Below are 8,485 nucleotides of genomic sequence, written 5' to 3' on the forward strand. Positions count from 1 at the left end.
TTTCACTTCACCTAAGCAGTCAGGTCTGCGGACGCAACAGGACTGGTTTGGTCACCTAGTTTGTAATGATATGTAAATTCCAAATGTCAAGTTTATCCTGAAGGTTAACTTTTAATAGGATTAGCACCACCATATTTTAATCCTGCATTACTGAGAATTATGTTCGGTCGGGTGGATTATGGAGGATTATGTTCAATGCCTAGGCCTGAATATTAAATGCAATACAAACTGGCAACAGGGTTATTGAAATTGACAATTTTAATTTCGACTTTGTTGTCATACCATACTAAATATTGAGAGTAAATTATTTTCAACATAATTATTGCCTTTTACGTTAAATTAATCATCAATATATATAAAATGCCAGCGTATTCCCTGGCTGGGTAGGTCCGTCACCACAATTCAAATTGCGGTGACGGACCTACTTTACAGTGAGAGTCTACTTTCTCAACTCATGCAGCGTGCTCCACCTAGCATGATAATGATGGCTGGCCATCGCGAAACTGCTTGGGCTAAGTGTTGGTTGTGGTGGGCAGGTGGCGTGGTTGTGGTGATGAGTGAAAATAAATCTCAAGATTCATTCCATCCCGATTCCATCACCAATAGTAGAGTAAAAATTCAACACTAACAATTCACATACCTATCCTCTGGAAATTTAACTCTTTTTTGCTAGCCACGCGGGCCACGCCTCCCCCTGTAAATTTGAGGTTTTGGTTAGTTAATTACCCGTCCTTCTTGAAATTTTAGTGTTTCGTTAGTTAGCCACCTGTTTCTTGGAAATGCAATGTTCAAATCTATGCCGACACTCCCACGCGATGGGAATTTAAGTAGTTAGCTATGCAACCACTCCCACTGGCAGAGCTGGGACAATCCAGATTAGGGATTGGTGGATTGGTAATCCGGACTAGGGATTAGCCAATCCCCAATCCAAGTTTGAAAATATTGAAAATAATCCACTAATCCCCAATCCCGAAAATACATTCGTTAAAATCAATCCCCAATGCAATAAAATATTGCCAAACTAATCCCCAATCTGGATTGGTCATACACCATGGATTAGTTTTGAATTGTTTTACAACTACGTATTTCCAATTTCCTTTAAAATTACCCAGCGCTTTGACTTTTGAAAAATGTTTACACAAAAACGAACCGATTAAATACTTAATTTGTTGTTATTACAGCTCTAAAATGATTTAAACCGTTTCTTTTACGTTGTTTTTTGACGTAAAATGATGAAAATATTGTTAGAAAATCAATTTAAAAACAAAACATTTATAAAAAATCCTGAAAGTTGAAATTAATCCATATTGGTTAATACATCTGCTAAATATATTTTGCACAATTAACCTCTGTGTCAGATGAACTGGTTAATGTGCTATTGTAATCTATATTATAATTTCGAAAAGTCCGTCCCGTGAAATTTTCCGTGACATTCCTGGATTCTGATTGGCTGTTGGTTTTCCTGCTCCACCAATCAGGGAACAGATACGAATTATGATTATGATTATGATTATGATTACCATTATAATTATGATTATGATTATGATTATGATTATGATTATGATTATGATTATGATTACCATTATAATTATGATTATGATTATGATTATGATTATGATTATGATTATGATTATGATTACCATTATGATTATGATTATGATTATGATTACCATTATAATTATGATTACCGATGATGATATTTAAAAAAACTCCTTAGCAACATAAAAAAATTTCCTTAGAACGTTAAAAAATTTCCTTGACAACATAAAAAAATGTCCTTACCAACGTTAAAAAATTTCTTTAGCAACATAAAAAAGTTTCCTTGGCAACATAAAAAAATTTCCTTAGCAACGTTAAAAAATTTACCTAGCAACATAAAAAAATTTCCATAGCAACATAAAAAAAATCCTTAGCAACATAAAAAAATTTCCTTGGCAACGTTAAAAAAATTTCCTTAGCAACATAAAAATATTTCCCTAACAACGTTATAAAATTTCATCGGCAAAATAAAAAAATTTCCTTACCAACGTTAAAAAAATTTCCATAGCAACATTAAAAAATTTATAAGCAACATAAAAAAATTCCTTAGCAACGTTGAAAAAATTTCCTTAGCAGCATAAAAAAAATCCTTGGCAACATAAAAAAATTACCTTAGTAACATAAAAAAATTTCCTTGGTAACATAAAAAAATTACCTTAGCAACATAAAAAAATTTCCTTGGCAACATAAAAAAATTCCCTAGCAACATAAAAAAACTTCCTTAGCCACTTCAACAAAATTCCTTTGCAAGACGAAAAAATTCCTTAGCAGCGTTAAAAAGTTTCATGTGGCCCGTCTGTATGACGGGCTTATAGGCTAGTTGTATAATAATTTCACATTAATGAGTTTAACAAATTCTCTTTCAATTTTTCGTTCTCCTTTATTTTCTTTTGTGTAAGGTGAAAGCTTAAAAAACTGTTAAACAAATTTATTAAACAAAATAGAAGTAAGAGTAATCCCCAATCCTGAAACTAATCCAGATTGGCCAATCCCTAATCCCCAATCCAAATAATTTTTGTAAAGAATCTAATCCAAAACTAATCCAATCCCAGAATTCATATTTAATTCTAATCCCCAATCTAATCCAAAAATTTTGGTGACCAATCCTCAATCCCTAATCCAAGCAAAAAAATCGACTAATCTCCCAGCTCTGCCCACTGGGGGAAATCAAATTGGGTCGTGACCAGGGATGTTGAATTGCAGTATGATTTGAGCAATTCTCACTGTCATGTATGTACATATGTACATGGGGTAAGACAATAGACAAACTCTCTGCTGGGAATTATTTGAAGTTTAATCTGTAGATTTTTCGTTTGGGGCACACTACCCATAACGGGCCTAGAACCTGTTTTTGAACTGGTTTATATTCTAGTAACTTTACAAGCGACGTTTAAGTACAAGCGACAACTAATAGCGGCTCGGCCATTAACATATCGTCGCACTAATTCTAAATAGACGTAAGTGCAGTCGATGCTTAATTTTAAAAAGACGTAAGTGCACTTTTAAAATTATGTAGAGTAATTACTTGTTCAAAATTGTCCCCTCCAAGGAAATTTGAACTTATTTGTCGCAGTAGGCTAGTAATGAAAGAAAATTCAAAATTCAATGTTTCAAAACCACACCCTCAGGGGGTGTGGTTCTCCGCGCCTAACGTAAGGTGAATTAAATCGTGGCGTACTTCTTTTCTCGCCCCGATGACGCAAATCTTAAAGATTATTAAAAATTTAAAAACCACACCCATCGTGGGTGTGGTTCTCGGCGGTTATTTTGCTCCAAATAAAACATGGCATGCAATATATCCTTTTTCTCAGCCCGATGATCCATATTCGACGGTACACTAGAAATTTCAAAACCAAAACATTCAGGGGATGTGGCTCAGTTTTGGCTAATTTAAAAACTGAATTTTGACTAGTTTACACCCCCAAAGTTTCCAACATTGAAATTTTACTTGGTGAAACTTTGGGGGTGTAACGAAGTCAAAATTAAATTTTTGAAACTTTGGGGGCGTGACCAAGTTAAAATTCAATTTTGGAAACTTTGGGGGTGTAGCCAAGTCAAAATTAAATTTTTGAAACTTTGGGGGCGTGACCAAGTTAAAATTCAAGTTTGGAAACTTTGGGGGTGTAGCCAAGTCAAAATTCAATTTTCGGAGCTTTAGGGGTGAAACCACATCAACATTCAATTTTGAAAACTTTGGGGGTGTAATTAAGTCAAAATTCAATTTTGGCTTTAAGAACCGCACCCCCTGAATGTTTTGGTTTTGAAATTTCTAGCGTACCGTCGAATATGGATCATCGGGCTGAGAAAAAGGATATATTGCATGCCGTGTTTTATTTAGAGCAAAATAATCGCCGAGAACCACACCTACGAAGGGTGTGGTCTTTAAATTTTTAATAACCTTTAAGAATTGCATCATCGGGGCGAGAAAAGAAGTACGCCACGATTTAATTCACCTTACGTTAGGCGCGGAGAACCACACCCCCTGAGGGTGTGGTTTTGAAATATTGAATTTTCTGTCATTGCTAGCCTACGGGGGCCAATAAGTTCAAATTTCCCTTGACAGGACAATTTTGAACAAGTAATTACTCTACATAATTTTAAAAGTGCACTTACGTCTTTTTAAAATTAAGCATCGAGTGTACTTAAGCCTTTTTAAAATTCAGCATCGACTGCACTTACGTCTATTTAGAATTAGTTCGACGATATGTAAAACCGATCTATTAAGGAAACATGGAGCATAAGAATCACAAAACCATTAGAAACGGAAATTCACCACAAACCTCGTAAATGCCCCGCCGTTCAAAATGAAAAGTTTGTCATTTTAAATGTAACTAGTAGGGGTCATAATTTCAACAATGTTCAATTGATAATAATAAGATGAATTCGCGTGAAAACGAACATATTCAACCAGTTTATTTTATTTATTAACTTTTAGTAACGGCGTCCTTACTGGGTTATATTCAAGAATTCCCGTTGCTTCCGGATCTCTGACCTCCAGTATATTATCGGGACGACAATATATACGTCTCAACTCCAGACAGATCCTGCTGACAGGTTGTATATTAATTGAATAATTTATTAAACCTCCTAAAAGCTTTTAAGGATATTAAGGAAATATGGTTCCAACCATTTTCCAAACTTTATTTTCAATATAGAGAAGATAGCTAAACTTCTTATTCATATGACCATTATTAAGGTTATTTCCTTACCATTGGTGTCTTAATTATGAGATATGCATTAACATATTATGTCTTAAATATGTCTACATGTCTTAATTATGTCTTAACAATCCAACCTTAATTATGAAAAAAATCGCATTGCGTTATCCGATTGATAGTCAAACAAGTTCATTGAAACCTTTAAAACTTTTTTATTTATTTTGCGATCCGTGCGATAATGCCCTAACTTTTGAAAGGTAGTCTTATACAAGGTTTTTTCAATAGGCTCCTACAATGTGGATGGCACTGTGCTTGGCGACCCAATAAACTCGTCAGGCCTCTACGAAATATACTGTAATATTGATCAGTATGGCTATATATATTATAAAGTGGACAGCTCAGGTAGATTGAACGTCACATCAAATAGTATGACTACATACTGGACTGTCGAAGACAATTATATTCAACGGTTTGAAAATTTTATGCGGCCAGAGGATTCGATTCGCCCCGTCCTTGCCAGATATTTGGCAAAAAATATTGTAGCGTCTTTAACTAACACCTTAAAATCATACACAACTAAATTTAGAACCTTCACGACCTCCATCTTTCAAGGAGAATCCTTAACGACTTTGTCAAATTGGGAAGCAATTCCTTCGCCGTCGCCAACTCCACCTACTATTCCGACGACAACAGAATCTCCTGTATTTGGATGCCTGCCAGGTAAGATATAAGCATATGGCGTCATTAAACGGATTTTATACTTTTCTATAACTGAACAGTGAATTGTTTGTTCCTAGATGACTGCATTGACACATACTATAGGACAGAATTGCGAAATTTATACGCGTACGCCGTCAAACATGGAATTGAGCAGATTCCACTGTACAGAACATTTTCCAACCGAACTCTCACCACAATGTTTGACTTAGATATTACGTACAGGTATGCACATAAGTCCTGGCACAAAACTTTTCCTATATAGTAATTCGAGAGATGATTTTCGATTCTATTATCAGCGATATTACCATAGACAATTTTTGGAATATTATTGGAAGTCCAAGTGTCACTACAGATTTGGCTGGCGGGACGTTTAATGGGTATTGGACGAGTGAGGTTTTACTTTCTGGTACAATGGATAGTCTTACGTGTCAACATTTTCATATAAATGGTATTTCAAAAGTATGATGAAACTTGTAGGAACATTCACAGCCAATGGAACCATTCTTGGTGTACCCACATCTCAATCGGGACGATGAAGCGGAAGGATACGAATAACTATGCAACCCAACTACCAATACATTCTGACGAGTGATTTTGTTGATCTTCGTGTAAATATTCCCACTGGAGGAGGAGCATCGTGGTCATCAAGCGGGTTTTCGTCGGACCTATTTCATCCTATGCATCCGCTTAAAAAACCGTTTGACACGCTTGTTCAAACACAATTAACTGCTCAATTTACTAACACTTGGAGAAGGGATTTATACCCTTACATGGCGGATTTCTTCAACGAAAAACTGGGAATTGCAACTTTTCATCAGTTAATAAAGTCGCAGTTACCTGCAACGACACCGAGTATACCGCTATCTACTACCCCAGTGCCTGCTATAACTACCACAACACCTTCTCCATTCCAATGTGAAGCTGGTAATAAACTAAATATTCCAACTTTGTAAATAAGGTTTTGTATATGATGCTTTATTTTTAGACGGGTGCTTGCTTGATTACGTCAGGTTAAAATTCAGTAGATTTCCGGATTGGGTTGACAGCGAAAATCGTGACCCCCTAGTACTGCCTGGGTCCCACAGGGTACAATTTGCAATTTGGGACATTGATCTATTTTTAGAGTAAGTTTCAATAGATTAAAATCAATCAGCTTGTAGAGTCGGCTATGTCGATGAATGTATTGTCATTGTGCCATGATTGCAGAGATATAACTGTGTACGGATATTTGCCAACGTTTTTCAATTCTACAAGGTCGATTACATCTAACTGTTTGAGTGGAACAATTACGATGCAAACTGTTTCCCCAACACTTCGAATATATGGTATTTAAAAATAATTGCAATATACTTATGATAAAACTAACGGGGACAAGGTCTTAAGATTGCGATACCTGCTCGTCTGTATATCGATTAATACATAAGTATTAATCGATAGAGTTATTTTGATAGAGTTTAGGTTTCTAATTTTAATTGGGGGTGAATTAAGATGATGGTTGAGGAATTAAAAAAAACTAATACTTACATGCAAGTTTAATCACGGAAGGTTAAGCATAAGTTAATCTAGGAGCGCCCATTGTTATTGCGTATTTGAACTGTTGTCACAACTAAATCTGTGGTGTGGCATACTATATATTATACTAACATTTACATTCCAACATTTTCACTGACTCAAATGGGTCTCCAAAATTCGAATTATTTATCTAAAAAATCGAAATCCTAGATGCTAAACAAATCCGAAATCCACGTTTTCGCTTGACACTTGACTATACAGATTTTTTTTTAATTTCGAGGAGAAATTTATTTTTCTTAAGTAGGAAAATGAGCGAAACGAAAAAAGCGCTTTTTTATGCGAACTTGGGAGAAGCTAACTAACAGTATATATTTTACTTTTCTATAGTTCTCCTTATGCGAAGGAGGGATAGAATATGAGAACTAGATGGAAATTTAACAAGCTCATGACGTAGTCTCACTCCTTCGTTACAACTGCTGACAGCACAAATTTGATAATAATTTATTTTGATGACAATAGGAAAATATAACTCGACTGGAACCCTGGAAGAGTACTCTTTAACGGGTAGTGGGGATTGGAGTATGAACGTGTCTATCACCTCGAACCTAAACATAGTGTACAGAATTGATTCAGAAGGATTCATATCTGAAATTCAAGGGACATTTACTACTTCATTGTACACTCGAAGTGGCGTAAATTTTGAAAATTTCATTAATCCAGAAGCTCCCCTTGCTAAATTATTATTGGATGACATTGCGACTCGAGCCTCAAACCTAGTTGCAACCCAAATTAGGACTTTCACTCCTTTAATTACGGACTTCATGGATATTCTCTTGACGGAAATCAAGTTCCACGATATTATAACTTGGCATCGGTACGGCAACGAGACCACAGATCCTCCGGTTATTTGTTCGGGAAAAATTCAAGATCTTCTGTTTCACTGGGCAACTGGTATGTACCAATTTTCGGCCATGTCCCTCTAACTATTCGGGGATCCCGACTTGACATTTTAAAACGTCTTGAATGTCACTTTGAAGACGTTTCCACCACTGTGGTTCAGGCCTCCATTCAGAATTTAAGTACTGCCTCTTGTGAAATCCCATACTTGCATCAAACGGGCCGAATTCCTGTAGAGATTGTTCAAGTTTTTGCCTCCGGTTGCGATCAAAGTTTTAGAGAAACAATCTTCTCGGCTAAACCAGACGACATAAATATATCCATGGATGCCAAGGTGACTAGCGATGGACGAGTGGAGTTAAGCTGGGATGCGAGCTACTTTAAATCTTCCCATTTACAGTTAAATTTGGCGGAATGGCAGGCCGAACAGAGTGCTTGGGTATCACGTGGAATTCTTGCCTCATCCATAGCAAACTCAGGGCAGTATTCCGGGCATCCCGAAAACCTCCCCCTTTTGGCCTCACTTAATTCCGGATTCGTTCTATTCCTCTCTCTACCCACAGAAACATATGCCATTTACTCAGATGTTCTGTACACAGATTACGGAAAAACCAAGGAATACTTTATAGGAGCATGCCAGTCTTGGTATGAAACAGATC

Source organism: Folsomia candida, unplaced genomic scaffold (genome assembly GCF_002217175.1).
Source record: "Folsomia candida strain VU population unplaced genomic scaffold, ASM221717v1 Fcan01_Sc012, whole genome shotgun sequence".
NCBI classification, from domain to species: Eukaryota; Metazoa; Arthropoda; class Collembola; order Entomobryomorpha; family Isotomidae; genus Folsomia; species Folsomia candida.